The sequence below is a fragment of the Puma concolor genome, chromosome B2, assembly GCF_028749965.1.
Source record: "Puma concolor isolate L17-30 chromosome B2, mPumCon1.1.hap2, whole genome shotgun sequence".
NCBI lineage: Eukaryota > Metazoa > Chordata > Mammalia > Carnivora > Felidae > Puma > Puma concolor.
This window is the reverse complement of record NC_141671.1, coordinates 121,777,409-121,802,892: the sequence shown is the minus strand read 5'-3', so window position 1 is coordinate 121,802,892 and position 25,484 is coordinate 121,777,409. Positions and strand designations below refer to the sequence as shown.

Here is a 25,484-nt window from a genome sequence, read left to right as displayed (position 1 = left end):
ATAAAATAAAATAAAATAAAATAAAATAAAATAAAATAAAATAAAATAAATAAAAAAGAAGAAGAAGGAGAAGGAGAAGAAAGGAATTTATTAGCAAGGAATGCATTGTTTAGGCCAAGTTGCCTTTCTAAGTGGAATAGTAAGTACTACTTACTACTCCAATCCTGGTCTAGAATTGACCAGGAAATTTGATGTTGACTGGTTACAGGTTACATGGGGTAACATTTGGGGTGTTGCAGTTGCAGTAGTGGGTTAGGTAGTAAGTCTTGGTTTACTTGATGGGGTTTTGGGGTGATGATGGGTTGGTCCAGAGCCAATGGCCAAGGAAGAATTCTTGAAGACATCTTTGGTGCAAAAAGGTGATTTTATGAAAGCACGGGGACAGGGCCCGTGGGCAGAAAGAGGTGCACTGGGGTTGTGACGGGTAACTGATTATATACCATCAGGTTGGGAGGGGGTCAGGGGTAGAGTAAGTCTCTAAGGTATTTTGGAAGCAAGGTTTTCAGGACATTGAGGCAGCTGAGCTCCTGGAGGGAGGTCACTCTGCCTGTTTCAAGGACTTGTCGATGGGGTGGAGGCAGTAAGGGGATTTACTTTTTCATTTGCCTTTGTTTCCCGCATCATCATGGCAAGTACTTAAACCCCCTTCCATCTTGATGAGGGTGACAGTAGGGCTCCAGGAAACAGAGCCTATAGGTTTCTGGAGATTAAGCTATGGATAAGATTGCCTTTTTCTTGCAGTTTACTAAGTTATCTGTAAACCGAAGGAGACTCCTGTCTGCATGACTGTGATCTCTATCAGTCAACCATTTGCCTTCTTTCCTTTCCCCTGTTCTTGGGCAGCCGGGGGTGTCTGAGAAATATCACTCATATCCCACCTAGTGATGGCAGGGGGTTCTGTTAGCCTGTACTTTGCCCTCAGTTTGCCCCAGGCTCCCTCATCCTACTTGACTTGGGGCCTTAACCTAAGTGATGCCATTTTGGGTCTGTGATTTTCTTTTTAACAATCCCCTCCTTTTGATCAGACTTTCAGCTTACCTGAGAGATGTGATCAAAATTTGAGGCAGTAATGCCACTGCTCTGAAGTTCTTGAAGCTTTTGTTGATTCTTTGTGTGGCATTCACAGGTCATGACTTTTTTCTTTACCTCTGTGATATCTGCGGATTATGAGTTTAGGTTTGCACCCTGTAAGTCAATCATCCTTGGTTCCTTTGCTGATACATTTAAAAATTTTGAAAGAATATCAGGTACCAGGAAGGCTGTTATGATTACTATAAGTGGGATAATTCCCGACATTTGGAGTGTACTTTGAAGTCATAGTCCCTGCTGTCGGGTCGTTGAGCGCAACAGTCAAGAAAGAAACCTTGAAACATTTTTGGTGCAAAAAAGGTGTTTTTATTAAAGCCAGGGACAGGACCCAGGGGCAGAAAGAGCTGCACTTGTGATTGTGAGGTGTGACTGATTATATATTTTGGAGTTTAACACGCAGGGATTTCTGTATGTTAAAGAAAACTTCTAGGATCCCGGAGGTCTGGTTATTGTCAAGCTAAGGTTGCTTTTCGTCTCTAGCAAAGCATTAACATTAAGGCAGTTTGTGAGTTCCTTAAGGAATGTCATACTCTGCAAGTCTCAAGTATTTGTCAATGGGCTGCAGGTTGTAAGGAAATTTTATTTGCATTTCTTTTGCCTTTGGTCTCTTCATTATTCTCTTCCCACCCCCACTCTCCACACCCCCCCCCCCCAACAATTTTGACCCTTAAATCTTTGAGATTGCTGAGGTGGAAGGTCTTGTCTTCTATAACCTTTTCCTATGTAGAGATGTCCCTACCTATGGGTCAACATTGGTCAGTTGGGGAATTTATATAAAGGAGTTACGAAAGGCAGAGGCAGTCAAATCCAAGACAGACAACATACATGAATCTCTTTCATCTGTCAGCTTGAAGTCATGGAAGTGAAGGAGCTTAGGCACCAGGCAGGGAGACACTGGAAGAGACCACAAATTAAGATCAATATTATTATGAGAAAAAGAAGCCTAATAAAGAGACTTGTGGTAGTTGGACTGAAATTTTCCTTCCGTCCAGGAGCTTAACCAATCATTAAGGGAGAGAGAAGGATGATGTAAAGTGCCAATTTGGGGATTCAGCAATCTTGTTATGTTTTTGTGATAATCTGGAGTATATCTTTTAAAAATTCTGGAATATATACACTACATTCCGTTTTGATAATGGCACATGTAACTACTTGTGCAGCTGTTAAAGCAGGTAAGGTCATTTAATTTTGCAGAACTGCTTTACATATCTGCTTAATGTCAGCATTAAGGAAATACTGCTTTGTGAGTCATTTAGTGCTTTTACAGTTTATTGATTAAGGGCTTCCATATGCCAAATGACATTCTCTAGTCCCATTGATGGAACAAAGATGGACATTAAGTGATCATATCGGTGAGTATTGATCGTGTCCATTGTTGTTTTAAATTTGGAAGATTAGTCATGGTTTTGATAATACACCGATAAATCCAAGCAAGACTCAAGGGGCAATGACCTATTATCCATCCTGGAGGAAGCCAGGGCCATAGGTTAGATCCACATAACCATTGGATCCCGTTTGGAGCTACCCATCCCATTCTGGGCTACCCTGTCCAATCAGTAGCAAACCAATCAGAAGCAAACCAATCAGTAGCCTGGAATACAATGGTTTGAGAACAGATTTCTAGAGATAGCCAGCCCAAACGTCGTGTGCTGTTTGTCCAGGTATCATATATATGGTTTCTTTGTTTCCAGTGTAAAATTGCCTTTTGACTGAGTTGTCCAATGAAGGGGTGTGAGCCATAAATATTAATCCCAGATTTGGTATATATATTGTCCTGGGTAAATTGATAAGTAGAGTTTTATAATCTAGGCACTCCTTGATGGGCATTAACTAGTGGGCTTGTGAATTCAATTAAAACCTTAGTAGGGTATGAAAAAGTCTGGTTATGACCTGGAAAGTTCCAAGTCATACTGATCATGGGCCAAGAAGAAACATTATGTCTAATGATAGAACTATCACGATACATGCTAGTGTTAGGATTATGTATTATTTTTTTTTTTTAATTTTTTTTTCAACGTTTATTTATTTTTGGGACAGAGAGAGACAGAGCATGAACGGGGGAGGGGCAGAGAGAGAGGGAGACACAGAATCGGAAACAGGCTCCAGGCTCTGAGCCATCAGCCCAGAGCCCGATGCGGGGCTCGAACTCACGGACCGCGAGATTGTGACCTGGCTGAAGTCGGATGCTTAACCGACTGCGCCACCCAGGCGCCCCAGGATTATGTATTATATCTAAAACATAAGTGCATAAGCAGTACTAAGCAGTGCCTTGTAAAGGAGAAACACATCAGGGTAACTCAGACATACGTGACATGGGCAAAACTCCACATATCCAACAAGCTATTTGATTCTGAAGTCCAGTATAATGTTGTTCCCATTGTAGAAAGGAATTGTCTATTAAAATGGGTGCACAGAGAATGAAAAGAAATTGTACAACCTTCATCGTCATTTGACATCTTCTACAGGTCCATAAGAGTAAGAAGTCACGTTAGTTTGTTCATTGTTTACTATGAAGGAGTTACCGGTTTTATTCTAGATATATGAGTCCAGGAAGAGTGTCCCTTTAATTTTATTGCAGTGGGAGTACATAATATGGCCTGATATGGACTTGGGGTTTAAGCCCTCCACTATATTTGACTTCCAATATTTTAAATAAACCATGCCTCCAGGGCTTGCATGGGGTAAGCTTTCAGTTATAGTTAAATTAGATTTGGGGAGCATACATTCGGTATATGAAGTAATTTATGAATTAACCTGGCTTCAAGTGAGTAATTTAATAAAGTATTATAATCTTTATCTAATAACAGGTCCCCTGTAAAATGGTTTTCCATATAATAACTCAAAATAGCTTAGTCCTATAAGTTGTTTTGGAGCAGTCCTCATTCTGAGATGTCCTATTGGTAAGAAAGTAACCCAATTTTCTTGGATCTCCAGACTAAGTTTAGTAAGGTGTTGTTTTCAAGTATGATTAGCTTGGGGCACCTGAGGGGCTTTGTTGGTTGAGCATCTGACTCTTGATTTTGGCTCCGGTCATGTCTCAAGGTTTGCAAGATCGAGCTCCCTATCAGTTCTACACTGACAGCATGGAGCCTGCTTGGGATTCTCTCTCTCAACCTCTTTCACTCTGCACCACCTCTGCTCATGCTCTCTTTTCCTCTCTCAAAAAATAAAAATAAAAATAAAAATAAAAATAAAAATAAAAACATTCAAAAACTGAAGTATGATTAGCTTTCTCTACCTTTCCAGAGAATTGTGATGCCAGGCTGAGTGTAAAAAATATATAATTTTTAAGGTCATGCTATTTGTTGAGTTATTTGTGCAGTAAAAGAAGGGCCATTGTCACTTTGAAGGGCTCATGGAAGGCCAAGTCTAGGAGTAATTTCTCACAACAGGACTTTGGTCACTTCTGTGGTTCTTTCAGTTTTACATGGAAAGGCCTTGACTCATCCAGGGAAAGTATCAACAAACACTAGTAGGAACTTACAGCCTTTGCAAGGAGGCATCTGTGTGACATCAAGCTGCCAGTCCTCTTCTGGATATGTTCAAGTCTTCAGACTGGTTTGAAAGACTGCACCTTCCAAATTTACTCCTGCACAAACAATATAGGATCGACAGAGCTATTTCATAGTAGTTGTTAAATTTATTCCATCATATATATATATATATATATGTATATATATATATTTTTTTTTTAATGGTTATTTATTTTTGAGAGAGAGAGAGAGAGAGAGAGAGAGAGAGAGAGAGAGAGAACGTGAGTGGGGGAGGGGCAGAGAGAGAGAGCGAGGCACAGAATCTGAAGTAGGCTCAAGGCTCTGAGCTGTCAGCACAGAGCCTGATGTAGGGCTTGAACTCGTGAACAACGAGATCATGACCTGAGCTGAAGATCGGATACTTTACCGACTGAGCCACCCAGGAGCCCCAATCATCAAATATATTTTTAATTAAATGTTCTAAAGCATATTTGCCCAAATGAGTAGCCTGCTGTAAACCCTGTACTACTTTTCACTGGTTATTTTTGGATATGAAGATTTTTTTTCCCTTGTTATTAGTAAGCCAGTCCCATGTATTTTTTTTTTTTTTTTTTAAATATCCTCATTCCTGGACTATGTGAATTTCTTGGTCTGAATAGACTGGAGTTATGGATTGTATTAGAATGAAGACTGGTATATGTTCATTTTGTGCTGCCTGCTTCACTTGCATGGTTTGCCAAATTGTTTCTTTTAGACTCTAAATTCATACCCTTTTGATGTCCTCTAGGTGAATTATAGCTCCCTCCTTAGGCAGGTGTACAGCCTCAAGAAGGATGATTATTTTAGGCCCATATTTGTTTGGGGAATTATGATTTGATAAAAATCCCCTTTCCTTCCAACCTGCCCCATGGTCATGTAGCACCAAGAAAGTGTATTTAGAGTTAGTATAAATATTAATTTTTAGGGCTTTGGCTGATTGAAGAGCATGGGTACATGCTCTTCATTCAGCCTTTTGGGCAGTTATTCACTGGAAGGGCTTTTGCCTCAATGGTCTTAGTTAAGATCGCTACAGCATATCTAGCATTTCTTTCTCCCTTATCCGGGAAGCTACTGCCATCAGTAAACCAACCATCGTCTGCATTTTCAATAGGGGAGTCTTTTCAATCTAGTCTGCTAGAATAAACAAGTTTGATAATTTCTGAGCAGTCATGTTCTAGTATAGAGGCATGATGGTCACATCCAAGAATCAGGGTAGCTGGGTTTAAAGTTTGACAGGTTTTAAGTATTATTTTGAGAATATCTAAAAGCATAGCCTGTATGTTTAGTATATTGGTCTTCTGTTATTTTCACTGTTTCTTTGGTGGTCTTTGGTCTCTAGGACTCTCTGGGCCTGATGTGATGTCATTACTGTCAAGGATTGTCCCACAGTAAGTTTCAAAGCTTCTTCCTCTTAGTGAGCTGTTGCAGCCACTGCTTGAAGACAAGATGGCCGCCCTTGCACTACATTCTCAAATATCTCTGAAAAATAGTCCACTGTTCTTATTTTATTTCCTAATTTCTTGATAAGAACTCCCAAGGCTTGTCCCTGTTTTTCTGCTACATATAAAGGAAAAGGTTTTTCTAAATTTGGTAAAGCCAAGGCTGGGGTGGACAGCTGTCAAGTTTTTAGTGCTTGAAAGGCTGTCTGTTGGGCTTTAGTCATTAAATCATACAATGGTGTGGTTAAGAGCCCAAATCCAGGAATCGATAGGTGGCGAAAACTTCCCATGTCTAGGGAAGTGTGGAGTTGCTTCTTTGTAGTTGGGGGCTCAAGATCTAATATAGCCTGTTTCTTGTCAGTAAACGGTGTCCAGTGATCTGGTGTTAATTCATATCCCAGATATTGTACCTTCTGTTTAGATATTTGTGCCTTCTTAGGGATGATGCAATACCCCCATCTGCCAATACATTAAGCAAAGTTATAGAATTACTATCAGACATTTCTCCAGTGGGACTGCAGTTTAAAATATCATCCACATATCAAATTATTGTTCTTTGAGGCAAGGATATATCACAGAGGTCTTTGCTAAGTGCAGCCCCTGAAAAGGTGGAGACTGTCTCTAAATTCCTGTGTCAAAACTGTCCATGTTAATCGAGCAGCCTGTGGGCTGAAAGGTGAGGTCCATTCAAAAGCAAATAGTGGCCGTGTTTTTGCACTGAGAAGGATGTAAAGAAGGAAGCTTTTATTATTTATTATTTTGTAATGTTAATTTATTTTTAAGAGAGAGAGAGAGAGAACATATGCAGGGGAGGGGCAGAGAGACAGAAGGACATGCCTTCTGAGACTGAAGGACATGGCCTTACTGGAGAGCATTTGTTTGGACATTCCTTGCTCCAGTATCTGATGGCCACACTTCTAGCATGGGATCTTACCTTGTCCTTTGTCTGATACCTGCTTTTTCTTTGGCTCCTGGTTAGTCTGGCATTGTGGAGAATCTGTGATAGTGGCAGCCAATATTTGAGCCTGTATTTGTCCCTGCAATTTAGGTCTTCAGTCTTTTTCTTGTCTTAAAACCATACTGCTATTATTAAAAATTCCAGTATTCCTACCTCAAGAAGCAAGAAAATTCTCATATACACAGCTTAACCTTACACCTAAAGGAGCTAGAAAAGGAACAGCAAAAAGGAATGCTGAGGAAACTCAGCAGAAAGGAACTAATAATGATTAGAGTGGAAATAAATGGTATAGAAACAAAAACAACAACAAAAAGCCCAGTAGAACAAATCAGCAAAACTAGGAATTGGTTCTTTGAAAGAGTTAACAAAATTGATAACCCTCTAGCCTAGCCAGACTATCAAAAAGAAAAGAGGAAGGACCCAAATAAATAAAATCATGAATGAAAGAGGAGAGACCACAACCAACACCACAGAAATACACACAATTATAAGAAAATATTATGAAAAGTTATGTGCCAACAAATTGAGCAATCTGGAAGAAAAGGATAAATTCCAAGAAACATACAAATTTCCCAAACAGGAAGAACTAGGAAGTTTGAACAGATCCATTACCAGAAATGAAAGTGAATGAGTAATCAAAAATCTCCCAAGAAACAAAAGTTCAAGGCCAGATGATTTCCTAGGAGAATTCTACCAGACATTTTAAGAAGAGTTAATTTTTCTTTTTTTTTTTTCAACGTTTATTTATTTTTGGGACAGAGAGAGACAGAGCATGAATGGGGGAGGGGCAGAGAGAGAGGGAGACACAGAATCGGAAACAGGCTCCAGTCTCTGAGCCATCAGCCCAGAGCCTGACGCGGGGCTCGAACTCACGGACCGCGAGATCGTGACCTGGCTGAAGTCAGACGCTTAACCGACTGCGCCACCCAGGCGCCCCAGAGTTAATTTTTCTTAAACTGTTACAAAAAAATAGAAATGGAAGGAAAAACCTTTGTTCCAACCTCATTATAAGAGGCCAACTTTATTTGATTCCAAAACCAGACAAAGCAAAGTTGGAGGCATCATGATTCTGGACTTCAAGCTATATAACAAAGCTGTAATCATCAAGACAGTATGGTACTGGCACAAAAACAGACACATAGATCAATGGAACAGAATACAAAACCCAGAAATGGACCCACAGCTATATGGTCAACTAACCTTTGACAAAACAGGAATATCCAATGGAAGAATGACAGTCTCTTCAACAAGTGGTGTTGGGAAAGCTAGATAGCAACATGCAGAAGAATGAAACTGGGCCATTTTCTTACATTATACACAAAAATAAGTTTAAAATGGATGAAAGACCTAAATGTGAGACAGGAAACCATCAAAATCCTAGAGGAGAACATAGGCAGCAACCTCTTTGACCTTGGCCATAGCAACTTCTTACTAGACATGTCTCCAGAGACAAAGGGAAACAAAAGCAGACATGAACTACTGGGACTTCATCAAGATAAAAAGCCTCTGCAGAGTGAAGGAGACAATCAACAAAACTGAAAGGCAGCCTATGGAATGGGAGATGATATTTGCAAATGACATATCCGATAAAGGGTTTGTATCCAAAATCTATAAAGGACTTATCAAACTCAATAGCCAAAAACCAAATAATCCAATTATGAAATGGGCAGAAGACATGAATAGACACTTTTCCAAAGAAGACATCCAGATGGCTAACAGGCACATAAAAAGATGCTCAATGCCACTTATCATCAGGGAAATGCAAATCAAAACCACCCTGATGAGATACCACCTCACACCTGTCAGAATGGCTAAACTTAACAACCCAAGAAACAACAGGTGTTGGCGAGGATGCAGAGAAAGGGGAACTCTCTTGCACTGTTGGTGGGAGTGCAAACTGGGGCAGCCACTCTGGAAAACAGTAGGACGTCCCTCAAGAAAGTAAAAATGGAACTACTTTACCATCCAGCAATTGCACTACTAAGTGTTTATCCAAAGGGTACAAAAATACAGATTTGAAGGGGTACATGCACCCTGATTTTTATAGCAGCATTATCAAGAATAACCAAACTATGGAAAGAACCTAAATGTCCATTGAGTGATGAATGAATAAAGAAGATGTGGTATATACATATATAATGCAATATTACTCACCTATCAAAAAGAAGGAAATCTTGCCATTTGCTGTAATGTGGATGCAGCTAGAGTGTATTATGCTAAGGGAAATAAGTCCATCAGGGAAACAAACCAAAAGAGACTCTTAGAATAGAGAACAAACTGAGGGTGGTTGGAGGGATGTAGGTGGGGGATGGGCTAAAGGGGGGATGGGCATTAAGGAAGGCGCTTGTCTTGTTGAGCACTGGGTGTTATATGTAAGTGATGAATCACTAAATTCTACTCCTGAAACCAATATCACCAATTACATGTTAACTAAGTAGATTGTTTTTAAAAATTGGAGAAAAAATAAAATTTACCCTTTCCCCTCGGAAAACTAAAACAAACAAACAAAAAAACTAAAACAAAACAAACAAACAAACAAAATTAAAACAAAAAACTCCAGGAGGTACCTCCAGTAGACACTGGGTGGAGGTTTGAGGCCCTAAAGCCACTTTAGTCAATTTTTGACAGATGTCAGGTACCAACTGATTTTTTATAAAATGTACGTTTAATGTAGTTGTTCACTCAGGTGAGGTTGGGTCCAGATTTATATATTTAAGGATGGCTTCTCCAAATGACCCTGAAATAGAGCTGGATTTTCATCAGCTCCTGGGGTAATTTGCTGAATTTTAGCAAAGTTTACAAGTTTAGAGAATCCTTTTTTTTTCATTCCTACTATTAAACAAGTGATCATATGGTCTCATGTTTTCCTTCTCATCCTACCCTCCTGGTGATTCCAATGTGGTTTGGTATTTGGGCCAGCATTACCCTACTGCATAACGATCTTTATCTCTGGGTGCTAGCTCATCAGCAAATTGTTGAGCCCTTGCCCAGAAGGTTCTTTCCCTGAGGGGTGCAGCCATGAGTTAATGTGATATCTATCTATCTATCTATCTATCTATCTATCTATCTCAATCTTGCCAGGTCAAGTGAAACATAATAGAAACTTGTTGAAAACCCTCAATAAATTGAGAAGAGTTTTCAGAATATCATCCTAATTGTTTTGTATGAGTCAAGTCTTCCATGAAGAATGGGACGCGGGTTCTAATAGTTCCCATTTCTCCATTAACAACGTCCCTGAGGGGATATAGTCCAGATGTAGGAGAAGCTCCTGGAAGATGGGGGATTCTGCTCCTGTTATGTCCAGCCAGGCTGGAAGCAGGAGAGTCCTTAGGGTTTGTAAGGAGGAGGGATAATAACAGAGCCAATGTCCTCCTTGTTTGAACCGGCCGGTGATTCCTCCAGTAGCCCAGGTTTGTTAGGAGGAGGGGGCCTATTTACACAATCATTATCCAATATGTCAAGAGTAAACCTTAAAAGAAAAAAAAAAAAGAGGGAAATCTTATGTTCCTATAAAAGTGGATACGTTCGTTACCATAATTGCCTCCCCTCCCCTGGCTCCTGGGTTGCATCCCATTCAGAATAATGTCGAGGGTCCCTGGTGTTCAAAGCAACCAGAGGCATCCCTCAAAAAGCTGTTTCGAACACCAGCTTGTTTACTGAAGTGATGTTGATGTCTCTTTTCTTCCCTATTTTTTTTTTTTCCAGGACACAATAGGTGCCAGTAGATGAACCAAAGACAGGCTGCCATTTTAACCCATGGAGATGCTAAGAATTTGCAAGAGCAGAAGTACCTAATATTACAACTTAAGTACTCAGTAGGGGGCATTGATGAGGAATAATAAAGTGGAAATCCATCACGGTCTAAGCGACATTCCAACACATGTAGTCTTTAAAACTGACTTCCCCACGTAACACTCCCTGGTTGCAACGGTTTTAAATTCAGTTGCATACTGGTTTCAGCTGGCTCTAAGCAGAGGTCTTTTGGCCAGAAGTGACTAGACTAGAGATGTGGAGGGGATTGCAGTGACCAATGAGGAGGAAAACTGATATTGGAGTCTTAAGATTGGCAACCATCTTAGTGACTTAGGTGACTGTCCTGTGCCCAAGAAAGACAGCTTTGTATAAGAATAGGAATGAAGAGAGGGCATCAAGTATCTGGATAAATATCTGGTGTAAAAAGGTGCTTTCGTTAAAGCACAGGGACGGGACCTGTGGGTATTGAAAGAGCTGCACTGGGGTTGTGAGGCATGACTGATTATATATTTTGGAGTTGGGGTGTTAGAGATAATGGAAGTCTCTAAAAGTATTTCTGGATGTTAAAGAAACCTTCTAGGATCCCGGAGTTCTGGCTATTGTCAAGCTAAGGTTGCTTTTCGTCTCTAGCAAAGCATTAACATTAAGGCAGTTTGTGAGTTCCTTAAGGAATGTCACACTCTGCAGGTCTCAAGCATTTATCAGTGGGCTGCAGGTTGTAAGGAAATTTAACTTTATCTACGTTTCTCTTGCCTTTGTGTTCCTCATCAGTCCCCTAGGCCCAATCTAATCAAAACCAAATAAAAAGACCTCACGGAAGGAGTCACCTTTTTAATCCAAATGGATCGCTTTGTAACCTTATGTAACGGAGTTTTAACTTCTGCAGAAGTGTTAATCCAGGTATAGCGGGAGAAATTGGTTACAGCAGACACCTCCTTGCTCAGCCAACAGATGATCAAGGGCTATCCTGTTATCAAGAACAACTTAAGCCAGATGGTCTAAGGATCTTTGTTGGGCAGTTATTGCTTTCGCAGTGGATTCTGCAACAATTTCAAGAATTAAAGAGGAGCTCCTGATCACAGCCTCATTTATATTTATCCCTTGCCAGAGAAGTCGGAACCTGCCAAAGGAGTGAGTCCCGAATCACGAGAGCCTCCTGGTAGGCCTTTTCTAACTTGATGATATAAATTCAGGGGAGTCAACCAACGAGATGTAGGGGGTCATTTAGATTTCAGCTTCCTAGCCTGAAATAAAAGGTTGTTGTTCTCAATTCCAGAGGTTACCCATCTCAGAAATGGCCTGGGAGATAAAGATGAGGGGGTTATTTTTCCCAGCCAATTCCAGAGTGAAGGAAGGGGAAGAAGTGAAGAGGAGTGAAGAAGGACAAGGGGTTTCATGTTCAATTAAAGGAGGAAGTCGATCTGGCATCTTGGGTGGAAACAGTCTACCTCAGCTACTTCTCTTCCCTGTCACTTTGATTCAGAGCTCTCCAGTGTCTCCAGGACCAGGGGTCAGATTGAGTCTTCTTCACCTGTGCAATATGTACTCAGGGCTCTACACCTTCTAGTTTTGTAGCCGTGTCAGTGGTCAGGAACACCTGGTAAGCTTCTTTCTAATGGGGCCGGAGGTCTTGCTCTGATGGCATATTCAGAATACCCAATCACGGGGCTCTAAACTGGGACCAACGGGATCCTTTGAATTGGGACCCAGGAAGGCTTCTTTACCCTGTTGATGACAGGCTTGAGCATAAGGCATTAGAGACTTACAGTAGTAGTGGCCATAATAGCATGAGACAGCAAGGAATCAGCAGAAGGTTATATATTGATAGAATTCAAGAAGTTTGCAAGGTTTTCATTAAGGTTCAGATGCTTCACCCAGTGAAGCGGGTGCCTTGATCACTGGAGATTAAAGAAGGTATACTCAAAGTGGGAAACACAGTTTTTAGCAGCATCCCACCCCCATCCCATGAGAGCTTCGACTCATCTGGGTAACATGCATACAATAACAAGGACATATTGGTAACCCCTACTAAGTGGCCATTGAATGAAGTCTAGCTGTAGGTAGGGGTTCAAAGAGTCTATAAGGAGATGGTTTGAGGACACTGTAGACAAAAATCAGTTTTTTTCAGGATTATGGGTCTGACACGTTAGACATTTTGGTAGACTGTTTTTGCAATTTTAGAGAGGCTTTCCCACTAATGTCTATGTATAATTTGAGTCATCTTAAATGCACTACAGTGGTTGAAGGAACACAAAAATAAAAAACATGGAGTTTGTCAAGGACCTGGCAAAAACGAAACAACCATCTTGGGTTTCTGATGGCCCCAACTATTCGTTTAATTTACAGCCATTGTCTACCCACCTCAATTTCTCTGATTCAGGGGCAGACTGTTGCCATGTTATACGGATATCAGGATGACAACAGCCTGACAGTGAGAAACCATTTTTGCAGAAGCAGAATGGACCTCATCCAGATGTGCTATAATCATTATGGATTCTGTTGCTGCAGCCTTGTCACGGAAGCCAACTTGATCACTTATTGAAAGTTCTTTCCAAGTTCCTTTTTTTTTTTAAATATATAAACCTTCTATAATTTTCTTTCTTTAACTCAGATTTGTCGTAGGTCTTCCCTCTTTAAATAACCAGCCTCACTTTAGGACAAAATTACTTTATTTTCCCTCAACAAGAATGCATCTCTGTATCTCATAATTTTTTTTCACTGAAAACATCCATCTTATTTTCTTTGCATACAAAGCTTTTTCCCTTATCATTTCCGGTGGTCTAATACATTACATTCATTAGAATTTTTAAGTCTTAGAAACCTTCATTTCTAGTGAACATTAAGTAGTGATTGCAAACTGTCTGTCTTAGCACAATTGTTCAGATTTGCACATTTATGAATATATTTCATAATTTTTAGAAGCATATGCCTTTTTAAATTTTCCAGTGGAGCATGAACAGATCAGGACATCTTTTAGTTTCTCTGTAACTAGAAGTCAAAAATACATAAACTTATGTTTAGTAATTAATGTTTTAGTATCTTGTTTTATTTGGAAGTGATCTAGATATTTAATGAATGTATGTATGTATGTATGTATGTATGTATGTATGTATTCTCCATACCCAGCATGAAGCTCATTGCAGAGCTTGAACTCATGACCCTGAGATCAAGACCTGAGGTGAGATCCAGAGTCAGACACTTTTTGGACTGAGCTACCCAGGCGCCCCGATATTTAACAAATTTAACTGAACTCATCGTTTAACCTAACTCAGCAACTTTTTAAGGTTCTAGGTGACCAGTAAGATTTAGGAAAATTATTTAAAAGTTTAGCTTGGGGCGCCTGGGTGGCGCAGTCGGTTAAGCGTCCGACTTCAGCCAGGTCACGATCTCGCGGTCCGTGAGTTCGAGCCCCGCGTCAGGCTCTGGGCTGATGGCTCAGAGCCTGGAGCCTGTTTCCCATTCTGTGTCTCCCTCTCTCTCTCTGCCCCTCCCCCGTTCATGCTCTGTCTCTCTCTGTCCCAAAAATAAATAAACGTTGAAAAAAAAATAAAAGTTTGGCTTATTTTTTTTTATTTTAGTTATGCTTATTCAATTTACTTGTTCTCAACAATTTATGCTTAGGTTACTCATAAAAACTTTGTGATACATCAAAGTCCGTCTTCCAAGTTATTTTTCTTTTTTGTTAATTATTTTATTTTATTTTTTATTCTTTTAGAGAGAGAGAGAGCACAATTGGGGAGAAGGGCAGAGGGAGAGTGAGAGAGATAATCTTAAGCAGGCTGCATCCTCAACATGGAGCCTGACACGGGGCTTGATTCCACGACCCTGGGATCATGACATAAGCTGAAACCAAGAGTCTGATGCCCACCCAACTGAGCCACCCAGGCGCTCCTCCAAGCTATTTTTTTTTTAATATTCTGTAACAGAGATAATATTGATTTATAGGACTTTAAGTAAACCCAGGCAGAATAAAAGTTTTAATTTTATTGCTGATAGCTCTGAAGACATGTTTATTTTAATCAAACCAGCAACCTTAAACCAGCTTTCATATCGAATATTTTCCTGGATCACATGAACTTGAAAAAAACACTTGGGTTAATTTCTATCTTTTTCGGAGGTTTAGAATGGGCAGTCCTTATTAGCACTGGTCTTCAAACCAACTAAATAGAGCTCTTTTGAAAATTAATTTTGCTACAAATATTTGTGGAGATTTTAACATTTGTATTTGTTCCTAAATTAATCTTAAGAAAGCTGTGCTGGAGTCTGGGCACAAGAGCCCTTTTAGCAGTTACTTTTATTTATTTATTTATTTTTCGAGAGGGAGAGAGAGAGAATCCCAAGCAGGCCACACATTCCCACATTCTGTGAGACATACACATGTCATATTCTGACATGGGGCTCCAATTCACAAACTGTGAGGTCATGACCTGAGTCGAAATCAAGAGTTGGACGCTTAACCAACTGAGCCACCCAGGGACCCTGGCAGTTTATTTTAAAAAAGACTCTTTTTCTTTCTTTTTTTCCCCTTCAGTCTCAGGTAGTTTGGGGCTATATTTACATTGCAAAGACATGATAAGATGTATAACTTTAAGGGGAAGAGAAAAAAAGGGAGTTCTCCCAAGAAGGACTTTGATTTTCTAAGGCCGATGATTTACAGGGTTTTTCAGATGAAGAAGAGAAGTTTTGGGATTGGTAAAAGAATAGGCGAATTTGAATAGCCTGTAGATTGACTTTTGTTTTGTAAAAGATCTATAAGAATGTTGTTTTTAATTCCTCAAAGAACTGGGTTATAAATTAAATGACTTTATAGGTTAATCCGTCTATCCTACTACATTATCCTCTTTTTTTTTTCTTTCCCTCTGGATACATAGCTTTGTTGTTTTTTTAATCCCAGTATAATTAGCATACAATGTTATATTTGTTCCATGTGTACAGTATAGTGATACAACAATTGTATACATTACTCAGTGCTCATTGTGATAAGTGTACTCTCAATCCCCTTTATCTATTTCACCCATCTCCCCACAGGTCTCCCCTCTGGTAACCATAAATTTGTTCTCCATATTTATGAGTCTTTTTTTTTTTTTTTGTCCCTCTTTTTTTCTTTGTTGGTTTGTTTTGTTTCTTAAATTCCACATGATGAAATGACATAACTATTTGTCTTCCTCTGACTGACTTATTTCAGTTAGCATTATACCCTGTAGATTCATCCATTTTGCTGCAAATGTCATTCTTTTCTTACGGCTGAGTTACATTTATTGTGTGTGTGTGTGTGTGTGTGTGTGTGTGTGTGTGTATCTCACTTCCTTATCGATTCATCAATCGATGGACACTTGGATTGCTTCCATAATTTGGCTATTGTAAGTAATGCTGCATGGGTACATAGTTTTAATTTTAAATATTTCTGGCAGTATTGCATAACATCTCATGGGTGTCCAGCAGGCCCCCAAAGAGGGTGCAAAAGATCTTATCTTTCTCAAATCCAGAGTCACTCCCACAGACAGCCAAAAGAAACAACTTGCATGTACCAGGCAGGCAGAAAGCCTAGCCTATTCACGCAAAAGGAGACAAGTAAGAAGGCAATTCCTATCCCTTGGAGAGAAAAGAACAATACACAATGGGTTTGCATTTGGAAATGAAGGGACAACAGTGAGATTTCATTTTCCTCTCTGGACTGGGCATCACAGACAGAGATTCAGAAGAAGTGATTCTGGTAAGAATTTTCATCTTTCACTGGCCTTTGACAGTTTTTCCAGAATCCTGTCTGCAGGCTCTGATATCCACCAGTTCCCTCTTAGCTGTTTAAGGGAAGAATGTAGCAGTTTACCAGAAAATTCCTCAGTTTCTTCAACTCTGGGAGGGGGCCCCATGGGGGCCCTTCTCTGAAGGTAGTTACAGGAGTGTCTGTAAAAGCATTAAATCGGCAGACTTTTGCTTTTAATTATGTAGTCTTTCCAGAGTGGGAGAACAATTTAGACAGAGGATTAGTAGAATGGAGTACTCAGAAGAGGATAGAGATGAGCCATGAGAGTTACATCAGTCCAATTGTCTTTTGCTGTAGATATATAAGGGAGCACGAATTTCGTTTTCCTCTCAAGGCCCATCTAGCCAGATTAGGAATCAAACCGACATGAGACAAATTAACAGGAGAAAATTGAATTTGATTTCGTATGTACTGGGAATCCACATGCACATGGAAATTCCAAAGACATCAGGCAAAATGAAGTATATCTGTCACTGTGAAGTAAAGAGAAGAGGGTGGGGCCTGGGACTTCAGAGGGAAGGAATGAAATTCACAGGGAGATAAGAAAGAATAAATGGTTGGTAAACAAATGTTTGCTAGGCCTCTCATGAAACGTGAGACAAACAGGACTTTGATGAAACAAGTCTTGCTAGGTTTCTTCCTGTCTGCCACACCTAGTTCATGTCAAAACATAGTTATCTAAGGTGATAGCTCACGTCCTGGAGCTGATCCTCTATCTAAATTCTTTTCAGGCAGTTGTGGAGGAGGTAAAGAGCTTTTCCTGAATTTGCTGGATTTTGATTACTTTCTTTTCATCAAATTTTTATTAAATTCTAGTTAGCTAACATATAGCGTAATGTTGGCTTCAGGAGTAGAATTGAGTGATTTATCGCTTGCATACAACATCCAGTGCTCATCCCAACAATGTCCTCCTTAATACCCATCCCCCATCTAGCCCATCCCACGGAACACCTCCCTTCCAGCAACCCTTAGTTTCTTCTCTATAGTTAAGAGTCTCTATGGTTTGCCTCCCTCTTTCTCTTTTTTTCCTCTTTTCCCTGTGTTTATCTGTCTTGTTTCTTAAATTCTACATATGAGTGAAATCCTATGGTATTTGTCTTTCTCTGGCTGACTTATTCCACTTAGCATAATACACTCTAGCTCCATCTATGTCATTGCAAATGGCAAGATTTCATTCTTTTTGATGGCTGAGTAATATTCCATTGTACCTATATACCACATCTTCTTTATCCATTCATCAGTCAATGGACAATTGGGATCTTTCCATAGTTTGGTTATTCTTGATAATGCTGTTATAAATATCAGGGTCATGTACCCCTTTGAATCTGTGTTTTTGTATCCTTTGGATAAATATCTAATAGTGCAATTGCTGGATTGTAGGGTAGATCTATTTTTAGTTTCTCGAGGAACCTCCATACTGTTCTCCATACTGCACTGGTTTGCATTCCCACCAACAGTGTAAGAGGGTTCCCTTTATCCACATCCATGCCAACACCTGTTGTTTCTTGTGGTGTTAATTTTAGCCATTTTGTGGCTAAAGATTTATCCACATCTTTCCTTGTGTCTGTTAGCCATCTGGATGTCTTCTTTGGAAAAGTGTCTATTCATGTCTTCTGTCCATTTCTTAATTGGATTATTTGGTTTTTGGCTGTTGAGTTTGATAAGTCTTTTATAGATTTTAGATAATAACCCTTTATAAGATATGTCATTTGTAAATATCTTCTCCCATTCCATAGGCTGCCTTTCAGTTTTGTTGATTGTCTCCTTCAGTCTGCAGAGGCTTTTTATCTTGATGAAGTCCCAGTAGTTCATGTCTGCTTTTGTTTCCCTTTGTCTCTGGAGACGTGTCTAGTAAGAAGTTGCTATGGCCAAGGTCGAAGAAGTTGCTGCCTATGTTCTCCTCTAGGATTTTGATGGTTTCCTGTCTCACATTTAGGTCTTTCATCCATTTTGAATTTATCTTTTGTGTATGGTGTAAGAAAGTGGTCCAGGTTCATTCTTCTGCATATTGCTGTCTAGTTTTAATACCACTTGTTGAAGAGACTGCCTTTCTTCCATTGGATATTCTTCCTGCTTTGTCAAGGATTAATTGACCATACAGTTGTGGGTCAACAATATTTCTGGGCTTTGTATTCTGTTCCATTGATCTATGTGTCTGTTTTTGTGCCAGTACCATACTGTCTTGATGATTACAGCTTTGTCATACAGCTTGAAGTCCGGAATTGTGATGCTTCTGCTTTGCTTTGCTTTTTCAAACTTGCTTTTGCTCTTTGGGGTCTTTTGTGGTTCCATACAAATCTTAGGGCTTATTTTCCAGCCCGTAAAAAATTCTGGTGGTATTTTCATAGGTGTTACATTAAATATGTAGATTGCTTTGGCAAGTATAAACATTTTAACAATGTTTGTTCTTCTAATCCATAAGCATGGGAAGTTTTTCCATTTCTTTGTGACCTCTTCAATTTCTTTCGTAAGTGTTCTATAGTTTTCAGAGTACAGATCTTTTACCACGTTGGTTAAGTTTTTCATAGGTATCTTATGGTTTTTGGTGTAATTGTAAATGGGATTGATTCCTTGATTTCTTTTTCTGCTCGTTCATTATTGGTGTGTAGCAATGCAACAGACTTTTTTCTTTCTTTTTTTGTTTTATTGTCAAGTTAGCTAACATACAGTGTGGCGTTGGCTTCAGGAGTAGATTCCCATGATTCATCACTTACATGCAACACTCAGTGCTCATCCCAACAAGTCCCCTCCTCAATGCCCATCACCCATTTTCCCTACTCCCAACTCCCAACCCCATCAACCCTCAGTTTGTTCTCTGTATTTAAGAGTCTTTTATGGTTTGCCTCGCTCTGTTTGTATCTTATTTTTCTTTCCCTTCCCCTATGGTCTTCTAATAAGTTTTTCAAATTTGATATATGAGTGAAATCATATGATATCTGTCTTTCTCTGACTGATTTATTTCACTTAGCATAATACCCTCCAGTTCCATCCACGTTGAATGCAACAGATTTCTGTGCATTGATTGTATGTTCTGAGACTTTGCTGAATTAATGTGTTAGTTCTAACAATTTTTTGGCGGAGTCTTTGATTTTTCTACATAGAATACCATGTCATTTGCAAATAGTGAAAGTTTGATTTCTTCCTTGCTGATTCGAATGCCTTTTATTTATTTTTGTTGTCTGATTGCTGAGGCTAAGACTTTATTTCTTTTTGTTGTCTGATTGCTGAGGCGAAGACTTGCAATACTTTGTTAAATATGGTAAGAGTGGGCATCCCTGTCTTGTTCCTGACTATAAAGGAAAACCTCTCAGTTTTTCCTCATTGAGAATGGTATTAGCTGTGGGTCTTTCATATATGGCCTTTATGATGTTGAAGTGTGTTCTATCTATCCCTATGTTGTTGAGGGTTTTTATCAAGAATCGATGCTGTATTTTGTCAAACACTCTTTCTGCATCTATTGAGGGGATCCTATGGTACTCATCCTTTCTTTTATTAATGTGGTGTATCACGTTGATCAATTTGTGAATATTGAACCACCCCTGCTGCCCAGAAACCAATCCTACTTGATCGTGGTGAATAATAATTCTTTTAGTGTACTGCTGGATTTGATCTGCTGGTATCTTGTTGAGAATTTTTGCTGCCCATAATTCTCCTTTTTAGTGGGGTTTTTGGTTTTGGAATAAAGGTAATTTTGGCCTTGTAGATTGAGTTTGGAAGTTTTCCTTCCATTTCTATTCTTTTGAAACAGTTTGAGAAGAGTAGATATGAACTGTTCTTAAATATCTGGTAGAATTCTCCTGGTAAGCCATCTGGCCCTGGACTTTTGTTTGTTGCGAGATTTGTGATTACTGATTCACTTTCTTTGCTGGTAATGGATCTGTTGAAATTTTCTATTTCTTCCTGTTTCAGCTTTGGTAGTTTGTATGTTTCCTGGAATTTATCCATTTCTTCCAGATTGCCCAATTTGCTGGCATATAACTGTTCATAATATTTTTTTGTACTTGTTTGTATTTCTGTGGTGTTGGTTGTGATCTCTCCTCTTTAGTTTGTGATTTTGTTTTCTTGGTTTTTCCTCTTTTCTTTTTGATTAAGTCTGGCCAGGGGTTCATCAATTTTATTAATTCTTTCAAAGAACCAGCTTTTTGTTCCATTGATCTTTTCTACTGATTTTTTTGTTTGTTTCTATATAATTTATTTCTGCTCTATGTTTTATTATTTCCCTTCTTTTGCTGGCTTTAGGCTTTATGAGGTAAGCCTGGATTGCTATATACTTCTCTTTTATGACCTCCTTTGCTGCATCTGAAAGGTTCTGAACTGTCATATTTTCATTTTCATTTGCTTCTATGTATTTTTTTGATTTTTTCTTTAATTTTCTGGTTAACCCATTCATTATTTAGTAAGATGTTCTTTAACCTCCATGTATTTGTGGTCTTTCCAAATTTTTTCTTGTGTTTGATTTCATGTTTCATAGCAATGTGGTCTGAAAATATGCATGGTATTTTTTTTGTACTTGCTGAGGCCTGATTTGTGAATCTGTATGTGATCTATTCTGGAGAATGCTCCATGTTCACTCAAAAAGGATGTGTATTCTGCTGCTTTAGGGTGAAATGTTTTGAATATAATTATAAGTCCATCTGATTCAATGTGGTATTCAAAGCCATTGTTCCCTTGTTGATTTTCTTTTAAGATGATCTGTCCTTTGTTGTAAGTGGGGTGTTAAAGTCTCTTACTATTATTGTATCATTATCAATGAATTTCTTTATGTTTGTGATTAGGTGATTTATATATTTGGGTGTCACCACATCGGGGGCACATATATTTACAATTGTTAGATCTTGTTGGATAGACCCATTTATTATGGTATAGTGACTTTCTTTATCTCTTGCTACAGTTCTGTTTAAAATATAGTTTGTCTGATATAAGTATGGCATGGCTACTCCAGCTTTCTGTTGATGTCCATTAGCATGATAGGTGGTGCTGTATCATCTCACTTTCAATTTGGATGTGTCTTTAGCTCAAAGTAATCTTCATGCCAAAATGGCCCTTCTTGGGACAGCCTCCCTTTTGCCCTACAGTCCCTTTGTCTGAAACTTCCCTGATGTTTCACACATTAATAAATTGAGTTGGTGGATGATTTCATATTTTCAAACCAGTCTCTTAGTCCTGACAATAGGTCAATTTAGTTAAACTCATTTCAGGAGGTCATGATAAAGGTATATTCTCAAAGTTTGGCCTTTGGTATAAACAACCAGATATTAAATAAGAGACATTTTTATGGAAACAAAAGAAAACAATGGTTAAGGTTTGTATCAAATTATAAACCAATTTCCAAGTTTTGAGGGTAGCCAATCAAGAAGATTTTTATATGTCAGGCTATCTTTTTTTTTTTTAATTTTTTTTAATGTTTACTTATTTTTGAGAGAGGCAGAGACAGCGTGTGAGTGTGATCATGACCTGAGTTGAAGTCAGATGCTCAACCAACTGAGCCACCCAGGCGCCCGTCAGGCTATCTTTTTGAGCGGTCCACAGAGCAAGAGGCCTGAAGATTGTTTATACACGAGCTATTGTGGTGATTTCTCTAAAATTTATACCAAGTTGTTTATATTCAGTTTGTAGAGCTTCAGAAATAAAGGCAGTTTTAGTTTTTAAATGATTTCAAGTCAGAAAGGTGAGAGAAAAAAATGTTAGTTTGGAGAGTCATAACCAGGCATTGGGGAACACTAGAAGAAATCAGAATCTGGTCCAGTTTATAAGAAGCAGTATTAAAATCCAATACAGTAAAACCTTGTGTTGCAAGTAACTTGCTCGTGAGTGTTCCGCAAGATAAGCAAATATTTCTAATACATTTTAACTTGATAAAAGAGCAATGTCTTACAATATGAGTAGCACATGATGCTGAATGCCACATGATCATAAGTGAGCCAATGGTTCTTCTCTCTCTCTCTCTCTCTCTCTCTCACTGTGCGATTGTGGGTGATGGTCTCCCATGCTTGGATGCTCAGTCTCAGGCCACGGTGTTTGGCAGAAATCAGTGGTTTTTCAGAACATTAGAAAGTGCCCATAACTGGGGGCGCCTGGGTGGCGCAGTCGGTTAAGCGTCCGACTTCAGCCAGGTCACGATCTCGCGGTCCGTGAGTTCGAGCCCCGCGTCGGGCTCTGGGCTGGTGGCTCAGAGCCTGGAGCCTGTTTCCGATTCTGTGTCTCCCTCTCTCTCTGCCCCTCCCCCGTTCATGCTCTGTCTCTCTCTGTCCCAAAAATAAATAAACGTTGAAGAAAAAAATTAAAAAAAAAAAAAAAGAAAGTGCCCATAACTGGCACTAGTGTGTTTTTTATCACTTCATAGCAACTATGGACAGTCCTCTACTTTTCCATACAAGAGTAAGCTTAGGAACGCTTTGCTTCATTCTAGGTCAGGCTGCTTGCAGATCTAGACCCTTTCCTCTGCTGCCTTATTGCCAGTTACATTAAATACAGTATATGACACTATACTGTAGTCAACATCCAGTGAAAGTGAAAGTCATCCTATACAATAACCCTCCTCTTTCTTGTCTCCCTCACACCAGTCACTAGGGTTTTCAAAGGTAAGTGCAGGTTAATTTGCTTATTTTTCTTTATATTTTGTATTTTCTTTATTATTTTGTATTATATTGCAGAATTGTAATCATTTTTATATGAATATTTTTGGGTTGTGGAACAAATCATCTGAGTTTCCATTACTTCTTATGGGGAAATTCGCTTTGATATACTCACGCTTTGGATTACAAGTGTATTCCCTGAATGAATTATGCTCAGAAACCAAGATTTTACTGTACTTACAAAGATGTGTTGAGGAGGAAGAATTTCCTCTGCTATTCAAGGTCCTTCTAGCTGGACTAAGAATCAAATGGATATGAGACGAATGACAGGAGAAAATCAAATTTAATTTCATACATACAGGGAATCCACACAGGCATGAAATTCCTAAAGATACAAAGGGAAGAAAGATCATCAGCAGGAAGCTGAGGACATGTTTGGAAAACAATGCTTGCCTATTGTGCTGATAGATTTATTAGGTAGAGAGAAATCTCTGTCAATACCTGTTTTCCTGATGCAGGCAGTGGAGGAGGAGGTAAAGAGTTTTCCTGAATCTGTTGGGTTCTTTTGCTTTTAACTCAAAATAACGTTCATGCCAAAGTGGCCCATCTTGGGGCAGCCTGCCCTTGGCCCTGGCAGGTAGCTCATCTAAATTTAATTTTTCATTATCCTTTTGCAGTGGATCTTCCAATGAAACTATTTTGAAATTTGGAAACTTTTTGCAGGCGTCTGCTTGCCAATTAAAACAGGTATCCCATTCTGTTTACTTTGGGAACCCTTACTTTCAAGTGTACTCCTTAGATGGCCTTACCTAATTGAAACGTTCTGCATCATGGCCATCATAATTCTATGTTGTTTTTATTAAAGTTTTACCATTTCTGTAGATAATCACAGCCCCCAGCACTATAGTTTTTAGACATAAAATAAGCGGGTGTTCCAGAAGGTGACATGCTTGACTCTTCTGATTTTAAGAATCCCATTAGCTAAGTGTTTGTTCACAGGACACAAGACAAACAAACATGGGCACCTTAATGCACCAGGAGTAAACAAAAGTTGTCACTGTGGACTGGCCAAGGGAAGGCTGTGCCCACCACTAGCAATTCCCACTGTGGACTAAACCAGCAGAATTCATTATGGAGACTGCAGACTGGAACTGGGGAAAGGAATAAACCAGGAAACCCCAGTAAATGGGGACTTCAGTGTGGAAGTTAAGAAGGAATCCCAATGTGGAATTGCAGACTGATCAAAAGGCTTAGGACTGGCACTCCATTAAAGCTTCCTATCTGTCTAGGGGCGCCTGGGTGGCGCAGTCGGTTAAGCGTCCGACTTCAGCCAGGTCACGAACTCGCGGTCCATGAGTTCGAGCCCCGCGTCGGGCTCTGGGCTGATGCCTCAGAGCCTGGAGCCTGTTTCCGATTCTGTGTCTCCCTCTCTCTCTGACCCTCCCCCATTCATGCTCTGTCTCTCTCTGTCCCAAAAATAAATAAAAACGTTGAAAAAAAAAAATTTAAAGCTTCCTATCTGTCTAGACCGACCTGTTGACCATGGACTGGAAAGCCAATTAGGTCAGGAGCTTGAATGCAAAAACAGCAGAGCTTAACTGAGAGGGACTTACCAATGGCCCTCATGAGAAGCAAGACAGTGAACTCAGAAGTGTTCACAGAGCATTATACCTGTGTTTCTCATTGCTCCCAAATACAGTCAGAATTGTGCTTCAGATCCTGACAGTGCCCCCAAATTTGTTAAAACAAAACAAAACAATTCAGCCGAGTATATTTGAAGATCTAACTAGCTTTATTGAATGATTCATGAATCAGGCAGCATTCCATCTAGCAAATAGACGGGAGCTCCCTTGAGCTAAACAAGAGGCAGGTTTTGTAACTGAACCAACGTTAAGTTTGCTCCTTGGTGAATCAGAAATTGAACTGGGTTGAGTTGGCACACAAAGAAAGACTTATTTGCAGCAAATAAGGACATTACAGGGAATGGCTTCCAATGCAGTGACTCTCCAAGCAAGGGTGAATGGATTCTCTTTATTTAGATTCAGGGTGAATATTTAGATTAGGAAGCCTCCCCTTTGTATGCAGAGGTAGTCATAAGGTCATGCACATGCCTTAGAGAAACATGCCTATACGTGCATTGTGTGTTATGTCAATGAGGTCTGTGCTCTTCCTTGGGCAGAGATTTTAGTATTATAATGAGGTAAAGGTAGTTTTTGGTCATTCTGGAGGTCACTCTATGGTCCTCCTGTGCAGGTGCAAGTCAGAAGTTAAGCTCAAACTGGTCTTGTTGGTCTGGGCTGGCTGGAGGTCTTGTCAGGGCAGTCACTATGGCCTGAGGAGTGCTTTTGGTTTTTATTTGTCTGAGTTAGGAGATAAGCTGGAAAGAAGAGCTTA

General features: G+C 39.5%; 1 protein-coding gene across 7 annotated transcripts in view; it reads left to right on the top strand.

Moving 5' to 3' along the window:
• LOC112862287 (pantetheinase) overlaps nt 1–25,484 on the top strand; it is a 69,293-nt gene that overhangs the window by 2,717 nt on the left and 41,092 nt on the right. Inside the window, exon 1 of one of the 7 annotated variants that reach the window (XM_086707870.1) lies at nt 5,971–5,989. The exons of 4 other annotated variants lie outside the window; for them this stretch is intronic. The gene's annotated coding sequence lies outside the window, so the exon portion shown is untranslated. Of the gene's footprint in view, nt 1–5,970; nt 5,990–16,352; nt 16,465–20,577; nt 20,765–25,484 lie in introns of those variants that run through there. 2 more of the 7 variants (XM_086707869.1, XM_086707872.1) reach the window with 2 other exon arrangements.